This window comes from Bufo gargarizans, chromosome 8 (genome assembly GCF_014858855.1).
Source record: "Bufo gargarizans isolate SCDJY-AF-19 chromosome 8, ASM1485885v1, whole genome shotgun sequence".
Classification (NCBI taxonomy): domain Eukaryota; kingdom Metazoa; phylum Chordata; class Amphibia; order Anura; family Bufonidae; genus Bufo; species Bufo gargarizans.
The window spans coordinates 172,939,895-172,952,590 of NC_058087.1; positions in this window are offsets into that span (position 1 = coordinate 172,939,895).

Below are 12,696 nucleotides of genomic sequence, written 5' to 3' on the forward strand. Positions count from 1 at the left end.
ACAGAAGCGGTTCCAGACAAATCACGAATATCAAAGGGGATAGGGGGCAGCCCTGTCTGGTACCATTCCGGATGGACAGGGGCATGGAGAACTGACCATTCACCTTGACCACTGCCGAGGGGTTGGAGTAGAGGTTAGTAATTCGAGCCATCATTTTGTCCCCCATTCCCACACAGCGTAGGGTTTCAAACATAAATTCCCAATTGACCCTATCGAACGCCTTCTCGGCGTCGGTAGATAGAAATAAAGTTGGAGTCTTGGAGGTAACTGCACGGTAGATCATGTTAATTGCTCTCGTGGTGCTATCACGGGCTTCTCTTAGAGGTAAAAAACCGGTTTGGTCTAAGTGGATTAATTTTTGCAAATGAGGTAGCAGGCGAGTGGCAAGTATTTTAGAAAATAATTTCAGATCCACGTTGATCAGGGAAATGGGGCGGTAGCTCTGGCAACACGTGGGGTCCTTCCCTTCCTTGGGGACTACTGTGATATGCGCCCTTAGGGTGTCATTTGGAAGTGTGCGGGCCCTATCCAATGAATTAAAGGCCGCTATAAAATAAGCAGGCAAAGTGTCCTTAAAATGTTTATAATAGGAGAGCGTAAGTCCATCTGGACCCGGGGCCTTCCCTGACTGGGTGTCCTTAATGGCTGCTTGTAACTCAGACAATGATATGGGTAACTCCAAATCAGCAACCGCTTCTGGGGACATAGATGGCAAGCCCGCAGTTTCAAGATAAGTCCTTACTGAGGGGCTGGGATCAGGGCTAACGGATTGATGAGAGTCGCCAAGATTGTACAGGGTGTGGTAGTAGGACCTGAATGCTTCTGCTATTTCCTTCGGGAGAGAGGTCTGTCTACCGGAGGGAAGGGATACCTGTGGGACAAAGGAACGCAGCCTAGTCTTTTGTAACGCCCGTGCAAGGGTTCTACCTGGTTTGTTACCATGTTCATAGAAATGTCTACGGCACTTAATTAAGGTCGCTTTGGCTTTTGAAAGGCATAAAGAGCGAACCTGTTCCCTTAGCTGGGTAAGCTCCGCTCCCAGCTGCAAGTCCAGAGTCCTCTTATGCTGCTGTTCTAGTGTGTGTATGCGCGTTAGAAGGGTAGATATCTTCGCTGCTCTTTCCTTCTTCACACGGGACCCCAATTTGATAAAGGTGCCTCTGATATAACATTTATGGGCTTCCCATATGGTAAGAGGGTCGCTCTCGGGAGTTACATTGGTCGCAAAATACTCAGACAAGTCTCTCTGGACTTCCGATATGACCTGGAGATCCTGGAGAAGTGAGTCATTTAACTGCCAATGCCAGGCTCTGGATTGGTGGGCTGGGAGGGTAAGGGATATGGAGACCAGGGCATGGTCCGAGAATGTAATAGGGTCAATCTCAGCTTTAGAGAGAAGGTCTAGCCTAGCATGGTTCAGGAAGAAATAATCCAGTCTGGAGTAGGAATTGTGGGGATGTGAAAAGAATGTGTAGTCCCGGGATGTTGAATGAAGGATACGCCAGGTATCAGCAAGTTGACGGGAAAATAAGAGCTCCCTAAGTCTGGTAATGGCGGAGAGTGGGAAGGAAACCTGGCCCTTGGAGGAGTCCAAGCGAGGATTCAGGACAATGTTAAAGTCCCCGCCAAGAATTAGCAGACCCTCCGTGAAATCCTCCAAGGCCCTGAGGGTTCTAGATAAGAATCCCACCTGACCGTTGTTGGGGGCGTATACTGTTGCCAGTGTAACTTTAGAGCCCGCTAAGTTACCCTTTACAAATAGGTACCTGCCTGCTCCATCAGTGCGAGAGTCAATCAGGTCCCATGAGATAGCGTTGGAGATGAGGATGGACACACCTTTCGTCTTGGTATCCGGATCAGTACTATGGTAGACATGTGGAAAGCGCCTGTCCGAGAGCTTCGGAGTGGAAGACGAACGAAAATGAGTTTCCTGGATGAACGCCACGTGTGCGCGTTTCTTCCAGAGGAGACGTAGAAGGGACGATCTCTTCTCCGGCAAGTTCAACCCCTGTACATTAAGGGAGACCAACAAAACGTCAGACATGGTGTAATACTGTGAGATAGAGAACGGAGACAAGTAGAACTTCTCAGCGAGAGCAGAGAGCACTGACAGCGGGGATGAGGGAAAGGAGAAAAGGATGGGGGACAGGAACACCGGGACGGAAAGAAGGAGGAAATCTAGCCCTCAGGAGAGGGACAAATAAAACCCTATCAAGGTAGAAGTAACTGCGAGTCACCTGACTGTTAGCTTCACAGAGGCAAGAACTCACAGTGCCCTAGTGGGGGGAGAGAAACAGCCGGCGTCTACAAGAAAGAAAGAACACATTTCACACGGAGAGCGGTCCGTGACCAGAAAAGAAAAACAGGACAGAATAAGAACCAAAGACCCCTTCCCCCGAGGTTATGGTATTGTAGCTGAGTGGAATAGAGGAAGGCAGTGTTAGGAGCAATGAGACATGAAATATAGGGACAGGAGTCATCTCAAGAGTAAGACGATAACACAGAAGAGGCGGTGCCGAGACTATCTCAGGATCACATAAGTCCATGAAGAATGAAGGGATGCCGAAAACCGCTTAGCTGAACCACCCTTAACAATTCAGGCAGACAGACTCTTCAGTTGCGGACACCCCGGTGGATCAGCGAGGAGGTGGGGGAAGGCGCCGAGGAGGCTGGTATTGTGGTCCGGAAAGGCGGCCGCGGAAAGAGTCGGAGTGGCCAGGAGACAGCCGTCTCGGGGATGCTTGCCCTAAGCTTTTGACCTAAATCCCTAAATTCATTTTTAAGGACGCTCCACCTACCTCTAACTTTGTCATTGGTTCCGATATGGACCATGACCGCTGGATCTTCTCCAGCCTCTGCCAGTAATCTGTCAACCCAATCCCGTTTTTTGTGACAGATGATCCCGATCTTTGTGACAGATCACCCTATCTGTACCCCTAATAATTGAGTCTCCCACTACCAGCACCTGTCTGGCCTGCCCTGCTCTCCTGGTCCTCTGCTTACTGGAGCTGACATTCCCCTGACTGGTAGAGGAAGTGTCCGGCTGCAGCAGTGCTGTCCCTGAACCGACATCCCCCTCATCTGCCAAACATTCAAACTTGTTGGGGTGTGTCAGATCAGAGCTTTTTAACTGTTACCCAGCTAGCTACCTCACTTTCCTGAGCCTCCTCACTACCACCCTCCCCCACATCTACCCCATAGACTGCTTGCTCAGTGAGCAGCAAACTCTTTTCCAAATTGTCAATGCGTCTCAGTGTTGAAATTCGCCCAGTTAGATACTCGATGTGCGATTCCAAACGGGCAATTTGCTCACATTTTGAACAAATATATGCACCCTCAAACGGCTGTTCCAGGACTGCATACATTAGACAAGATGTGCACTGGACTGCGCTGTCAATAATGAAACACATACTAACGGGGATTACGCAAGAAAAGAGAAAAATTCAATACAGTGCAGTGATAAGAATCTAACTTACTGTAGTGCCCCCCCAAAGTCCCTGAATCTGAAGCCATGTAATCTAAAGTCACACGCTTAATACAAACACACTTGAAATCAAACACGCGGACGCTCACAAACTCACATTATTTGCCTGCTTTTATAAATGAAGATCTCAAACCAGCCTGCTTTTCTTCCTCTGGATTCAAAGGGCATACATCAAGATATAATTCCATTAGAGGTATACGTCAGGATATCAGTCCATCAGAGGTATACGTCAGGATCTCAGTCCATCAGAGGTATATATCAGGATACCATTCCATCAAATGTATACATCAGGATACCATTCTATCAGAGGTCAGGATATCATTCCATCAGCGGTATACGTCAGGATGTCATTCCATCAGATGTATACATCAAGATATCATTCCATCAGCGGTCAGGATATCATTCCATCAAATATATGCATCAGAATATCATTCCATCAGGGGTATACATCAGAATATCATTCCATCAGGGGTATACATCAGGATATCATTCCATCAGAGGTATACATCAGGATATCCTTCTATCAGAGGCATACATCAGGATATCCTTCTATCAGAGGCATACATCAGGATATCATTCTATCAGAGGTATACATAAGGATATCACTCTATCAAAGATATGCATCGGGATATCATTCTATTAGGCTAGTTTCACACTAGCGGCAGGCTTTTCTGGCGGGTGAACAGCCTGTCGGATCCGTCCTGCCGCTAGTTCACGTGTGCCCCCGGACTGCCGCTCTGTCCTTATTGACTATAATGGGGGCGGGGCGGAGTTCCGGCGGCAACACGGCAGCGCACGCCGAGAGGGAGCCGGACTAAAAGTACTGCATGCATGGAGTCCCCTGCCACTAGTGTGAAAGTACCCTTAGAGGTATACATCAAGATATCATTCCCATTTAATATATAATATAAGATAACATATTTTATACAGTTTTTATGATTATTATTATTATTATTTATAGGGGAATACAGAGTTGCAGAATTGTATGAAAAGCACAGAAAGACTATATTTGAATGCACAGACCTCCTGTAAGGGATTATTCACACAACACAACCAATGTCCTGATTTGATCACAACTTTTTATCCCATAGACAAACAGTAAAATCATCATCATCAAGACTCTATAGCAGTCACTAAGTATCACACTGTTCTTGATACTGTTCCTAGGTGTGTAGCTTACAATGTATCCCATCATGTCCATCTTATCTGTACACTACAACACTGCTGTGAGACAACATTTCCAGTCATGGTTGGCACATTGGTTAGCATAAAAAAAATTCATACACCCTTTCACCTAGAAAACCAATGACCAATGAAGTATGCAACATACATCCTGTGCTGGAAACTCACATTGTACGCCTAGATACATCCATAAAGTGTAAAACATGCTATTTGCATGGTGCCATAAGAGCAATTACTTAAATGAAATAAATAACTCAAAATCCAATCCTAACTAAAATAAAACACAAAACCAAACTGGGGTAGAAAATTGGCCGTGGTCCTTTATTAAGGGTTACATAAATATAATACTGCTGATAATAATAACCATAAATAATTAAATAACCAATAAATAAATATTCATTAAAAATTCATTAAGTCCACAATTGTCCCCCCAGCAAAGCTGGGTGACTAACCCACCAGACATGAGGGAATTATCCCACATGTCCCCCCCTAAAAACCACGGCTTTATCAATCATAGTTAAATATATCCAGACCTATCTCCGACAAATGGACCAAATCATTCCGATAAAGACCTGCAATAAAACCTTCTAGTTCAGTGTGTCTTATTGACCATCCATTTAAATTAGGAAGGTATTTCTCTAAACTTCTATTAACCCTCTTCCGAATTTTCTCCATAAAACCCAACTGATCACCCTTCCAAATTAATCTTGGTATAATTTCGGGAAAAAAAATAAAAGTTACTTCTGGGAGTAATGATTTAATATAAACCAGGTCTGATTTCATGTGCTCAAGTAAATCCAAAGTTTTAATTTTCCCCAAGTCATTACCCCCAGCATGGATTATTAAAATATCCGGCTGTGGTAATGACCTCAACTCACCTTTCAGGATCGGAATGATCTGATACCATTTCAAACCTCTGAAACCCAACCAAAAAATAGAACCAAACACAGAACCAATACAAGTTTTTTGCAAATAATTACGCTCCGCAGCCCTTCTTTCTGCCCAAAACACGAAAGAATGGCCCAGAATCCATACGACCATTTGCTCTGGACCTGAAAAAGATCAAATAAAATTAGAGCACCAAATTAGGTCTAACATACAATTTAAATCTGTTAGATTCCCAGCGACCATTTTTTTTTATTACTGCCTCATTCAATCCCAGGCTAGCAGCAACTGTTGCCGCACCAATTCGAAAATAATGAGACAAATAATTTTCCTTAGATAAGTTTAATAACACTTTTTAAGAATTGCATTAAATTGATATATTGTCAACAATGAACCATCTTCGGGAATTAAAAATGAGCCGTCTCTGAGGCCTAACCTAAAAAAATTCACCAACCGTCTTGACTGGGCACAATGGTGATTCAGTTAACATTGCTAACTTGATCCATGCCCCTTTTGCAAGCTGATCCGTTTTAGATTTTTTAATAAAAATTCTCACTGAATTACTATACAATTTAACATCACTGACTTCCAGTGGTGACAATGACCTTCTATTGGCCGCAGCTAACTCTCCTATCCGAAGTGCCCCAAAAAATGTTACCACAAAAGCTACTTTAAAAAGGATTGCCTCAAATTTTGAGTATGTACACTTCTCCAATACTGACACCAGAGAACCAAGTAACTCAAACGTGATTGGTCGTCTAACGTCTACCCTCTTCAGTGATCTCCTAACCCCTTTCAAAAACGGTCTCACTATGAATTGGTTTGAAAATGACTGATAACCAGCTAACTTATAAAAGAAAGACACACCTGAAACAGTCAAGTGCAAAACTGAATAACCAAAACCTTCATCTAATAATGAACAAAGAAATAGAAAAAATACATCTAAATCAAACAAAAAACACAAAACATTCCTAACTATGCAAAATTGATACCAACTCTTCCAAGCCAATGAATATCCTTCCCATGTACGAGGAGCTACTGACTTTTGAATGAACTTGCTGATTATATCCGAATAAGGCTACTTTCACACTAGCGTTCGGGCGGATCCGTTCTGAACGGATCCGCCCATAATAATGCAGACGGAGGCTCCGTTCAGAACGGATCCGTCTGCATTATATTAGCTAAAAAAAGCTAAGTGTGAAAATAGCCTGGGACGGATCCGTCCAGACTTTCAATGTAAAGTCAATGGGGGACGGATCCGCTTGAAGATTGAGCCACATTGTGGCATCTTCAAACGGATCCGTCCCCATTGACTTACATTGTAAGTCTGGACGGATCCGCACGCCTCCGCACGGCCAGGCGGACACCCGAACGCTGCAAGCAGCGTTCAGCTGTCCGCCTGTCCGTGCGGAGGCGAGCGGAGCGGAGGCTGAACGCCGCCAGACTGATGCAGTCTGAGCGGATCCGCCTCCATTCAGACTGCATCAGGGCTGGACGGCTGCGTTCGGGTCCGCTCGTGAGCTCCTTCAAACGGAGCTCACGAACGGAAACCCGAACGCTAGTGTGAAAGCAGCCTAAGATTCCAAACCCGTTCTGGACACGGAATTCCAACTTTCTCTGCCTGCGGCACTAGATAAAATAATCTTTCCCACTGTGCGTGGGAATGCGAATCAGCTATCTCATTATCTTTACTAGGAATATATTTAGCTTTTATCCAAACATTCAAATCTAAACAACAATAAACTAAATAGCGTAATAATCTAACAACTACTTCTGAATGTGATGATAAGCAATTAATTGCAAATAACACTCCTTTGTTATCAGAAAAAATTAATACTCTCTTATTCTTAAAAACCTTACCCCAAACCACTAACGCAACTACTACAGGAAACAACTCTAATAACACTAAATTCTTATTTAAACCTAACTTAACCCACCACTCCGGCCATGGTTCAGCCGACCACTGCCCATTTAAAAATGCACCATAACCCCATGACCCTGAAGGATCTGTAAATAAACCTATAGCGCCTGCTTCTTGAAACTCCTCTTGCCAAGCACAGCGACCATTAAAATGAGTTAAAAATTCTTCCCTCACTGCTAAATCATCCTTGAGAACTTTTGTAATTCTAACATGCGCATAAGGAGATTTCAACCATTTTGTTGCCATATATAATCTTCTAGAAAAAACACGACCAACAGAAATGACCCTTGAAGCAAAAGCCAAAACACCTAATAAACTGCACTTCTCTCAACTGAGCTTTTTTCACAGAACCAATTCTCCTAATCAATAATATAGCCTTCTCCACCTTCTCCATAGGCAACCTGACCTCCATATTCACTGAATCAATTATAATACCTAAAAATTCAATCACTTGGCAAGGTCCTACTGATTTCTCTTGTGCCAATGGAACACCAAAATACCGACAAATCTGTGTAAAACCTTCCAATAATCGAGAGCAGTCATTAAAAGCACCAACAAAAAGAAAATCGTCTAAATAATGCAGGACATTAACAGAACCCAACTCCTTTATAACGACCCAATTCAAAAAAGAAGAGAACGATTCAAAATAAAAACACGACCAAGAAAATCCCATTGGCAAACATTTATCAAAGAAAAATTGACCGTTAAACTGAAAAACCTAATGAATTAAAACCTGCCGGATCTACTGGTAACAAGAGAAACGCAGCCTTAATGTCTGCCTTCGCCATAAAACACCCTTTCCCTACAGAACGTATTAAAGAAACCGCGTTGTCAAAGGATGTATAAGCTACAGACGCTATCTCTTTATCCAAAGAATCATTCAATGATTCCTTTGCTGGATACGATAAATGATGAATAAATCTAAATTCATTAGGGTTCTTCTTTGGAACAATCCCCAAAGGAGAGACCCTAAAATCTGAAAAAGGTGGAGAAAGAAAAGGACCAGCTACCCTGCCTTCTTTTAACTCTTTAAGAATCTTAGACTCAACAATATCTAAATGCTTTTTAACTGATGGCAAATTATCATAAACTAAACAACCTTCACCTGTGAATCTCGGAACATAAAAACCGTTAACAAAACCTCTAAGAATTAACTCCGCCTTCAGCCGGTCTGGAAACAAATCTAACCATGGAAGCATTCTTTCCCAATTCACTGGTGTCTTGAAAAATCTCTATTGGGTTGATTTTGTAAAATGGCTTGGTTAGATATTTTAAAACACCGAAACATGGGGTGCGCACCTGAACAAAATGAACACTTATGCCGGTATCTACAATTGCTCAGCCATCTGCATGCTGATTCATTATATGCGAAACAAAAACCTTTTTTACTAACAGCACCAGACACCAATGAATAAATTGGCATAGCTTGAAAACCACTTTTCTGTAGTAACATCAAGCTAAGCCAAAGACCCACATCTTTAGAACCCCAATTCATATTACTGTGTACCGCTAACTTCTGGAGAAAAGTTTCGTCGTATGTAAACCATGCGAAGCCACCAAAATTACGGTACGCCTTTAAAATGGAATCCATATGTTGGATTCCAACACAACTTTGAGGATGTTTAGCACAAAACACTGAAGCATAAATAAAAAAGGCCTGCAGCCAATTATTAAAAGATCTTGGCGCAACCCTTTTCCTTTCTTCTTCTTTTTCAAAAGCTTTCTTCTCAATTTTAAAAGATTCTTTGGCAGAAGGAAGCAATGATAAAATATCGATATACTCCCTTCTCCAAATTTTCTCCCTCCACACTGCTGCAGGCTGATCTACTGAAACAGGCACACTAGCTGTAGCCCATTCGGAAAATACCTTGGCTAAGCTAAGCAATAGCCTATTATCATGAGTACCAATGTTGGTAGGCAAAGACAGGCTCTGCCCACATGTCTCCTCACCAGTCTCCGGTCCAGGGTCCATGCTGGGGGCACTGGAGGCCGGCAGTGGCGCTCGACTCAAAACCCCAGGCTGCGATACTGCACATCTAGGGGAGGAGCGCACACTGCCACCTTTCTTGCTTCTCGATTCCAGTGGCGAATAAGCCCTCCTCGGCCTCTTAATCCGCTTGGACACCCGAGCTTCAGCGCTATACGAAGCGCTTTCTGATGACCTCACGGACGCCGTCGCTTGTTCTGTGACGTCACTACGCAGCGCAACGTCACGTGACCCCGCCTCTTCCTCTTCAGCTGACAAGCCGTCAGCCAGACATCGCTGAAGCCACGCCCCCCCTCCTCTTGACTCGGCGCGCTGGATCAACTTCCTCAGGAGCTCTTCCATCCGACCGGTGAGTTCTTTACCGCTGCCTTCTAAATTCAGTCCTTGCACAGAAAATCCTCCGCTCTTCAGCCTTCGGCAGCCCGCAACTCCGGAACTCAGCGGCACTTTAATTCTTCACAGCAGCGCTGACTCTCTGCTCACATGCCGCTTCTTCACCGCCACTGTTCAAATTCCGCCTAGTAATGCCGGCGTAGCACAATAGCTCTTTTGCAGCTATGCCGGCACTTCCCAGGGCTTCAGACGACGTCCTCTTCTTCCAGGCTCCGCGGCGGACAAGCTCCGGACCTGATGCGACCCTCCCTAAATATTCAATTTTCCCGCCCTAGAATCCTATTCTCCAATCAGGAACTGGCAGAAAACTGGTACCTCAGCAACAGGTAGCAACCAGGTACCAATCAAAATCATCAAACAGATTTTACCTCAGACACTGAAAAAGAACATATATTAACATACAAAAAAGGGCGGGAAAACAGGAAGGAAAATGGAAATTAAATCACTACTACCCCCTATGCTCAATGCCACCATGGTGGGCATTCAGTATACACTTCTGTGCCCACTATCATTATGTGTTACTATAAAGGCTACTTTCACACTCGCGTTTTGGGCGGATCCATCATGGATCTGCAAAAAACAGATCCGTTACAATGATACAACCGATTTCAGCGGGCATCCTGGTCCGATTAAACCCCGCCGCGCCGCAATCGCGTTTAAAACACATGACGTACCTGTACGTCATGTGTCCTTAAGGGGTTAATTTGAAAAAAAAAAAGTAAATCCTTTAATCTGTTCCATAGGTGTCACTCTCTGATTATACTACAAACCGGATTCCAAAAAAGTTGGGACACTATACAAATCGTGAATAAAAACTGAATGCAATGATGTGGAGGTGCCAACTTCTAATATTTTATTCAGAATAGAACATAAATCACGGAACAAAAGTTTAAACTGAGAAAATGTACCATTTTAAGGGAAAAATATGTTGAATCAGAATTTTATGGTGTCAACAAATCCCCAAAAAGTTGGGACAAGGCCATTTTCACCACTGTGTGGCATCTCCCCTTCTTCTTACAACACTCAACAGACGTCTGGGGACCGAGGAGACCAGTTTCTCAAGTTTAGAAATAGGAATGCTCTCCCATTCTTGTCTAATACAGGCCTCTAACTGTTCAATCGTCTTGGGCCTTCTTTGTTGCACCTTCCTCTTTATGATGCGCCAAATGTTCTCTATAGGTGAAAGATCTGGACTGCAGACTGGCCATTTCAGTACCCGGATCCTTCTCCTACGCAGCCATGATGTTGTGATTGATGCAGAATGTGGTCTGGCATTATCTTGTTGAAAAATGCTTTCCCTGAAAGAGATGACGTCTGGATGGGAGCATATGTTGTTCTAGAACCTGAATATATTTTTCTGCATTGATGGTGCCTTTCCAGACAAGCAAGCTGCCCATGCCACAAGCACTCATGCAACCCCATACCATCAGAGATACAGGCTTCTGAACTGAGCGTTGATAATAACTTGGGTTGTCCTTGTCCTCTTTGGTCCGGATGACATGGCGTCCCAGATTTCCAAAAAGAACTTCGAATCGTGACTCGTCTGACCACAGAACAGTCTTCCATTTTGCCACACTCCATTTTAAATGATCCCTGGCCCAGTGAAAACGCCTGAGCTTGTGGATCTTGCTTAGAAATGGCTTCTTCTTTGCACTGTAGAGTTTCAGCTGGCAACGGCGGATGGCACGGTGGATTGTGTTCACTGACAATGGTTTCTGGAAGTATTCCTGAGCCCATTCTGTGATTTCCTTTACAGTAGCATTCCTGTTTGTGGTGCAGTGTCGTTTAAGGGCCCGGAGATCACGGGCATCCAGTATGGTTTTACGGCCTTGACCCTTACGCACAGAGATTGTTCCAGATTCTCTGAATCTTCGGATGATGTTATGCACAGTTGATGATGATAGATGCAAAGTCTTTGCAATTTTTCGCTGGGTAACACCTATCTGATATTGCTCCACTATCTTTTTTTTTCTTCAAATATCGTTTTTATTGAAGTAGATAGACAGTATCCAGTTAATACATTGTATGGCGATGCATGAAAATAAGTTATCTATATGCGTCATTACAGATTTGCATTTTCCAGTGAATTACAACACTAATGCATTTCAACATAAAATGTAAAATCCTTATTTCACAATTGTCACTCTTTTTTTTTTTTTTCGTATTGCGTATATCTGCAGTGCATATTCCATTGTGAATACTTGTCTATCCATTTTTATTTTTTTTCTCCCCCCCCCCCATTTATCCCTTACCCCAGAAACTCCAACTACTTGAATCATCTACGTTCTATTACAAATAAAATATTGACATTTGCCACCTCCACATCATTGCATTCAGTTTTTATTCACAATTTGCATAGTGTCCCAACTTTTTTCGAATCCGGTTTGTACAAATGTATGAAATAAAAGCGCTTGTTTCTTTATAGACACTATTGACATGGAAATTTCCCTTTAGGGTGGAGATATAGAGATGAGTACTGATGGTTTCAGATGCAGCTGGTAACCTCAGATTTAATGAGGCATTCCGGTTTTAATGATTATATTTATTTATTGTGTCTGTCATGGTCTGTGTAGAAACATCTCTGTGTGTTTTGCTTGTTTGTTTTTTTTTTCCACAAAATTTTTTATTAACAAGATGACATCACCTAGAGACAGGCAGCCATTTTACAACATCACCTAGAGACAGGCAGCCATGGAAATACACACAGTGATGTACCGTAGTTACTGTAATAACCACAATAAGACAAATCATGATTCGACCACTAGTCCTATTTAGTTATCACAGTGCCTGTGTCTGACCCAGCACATGTATGTCATGTAACCCTGCTGCATACTGAATGTCAGG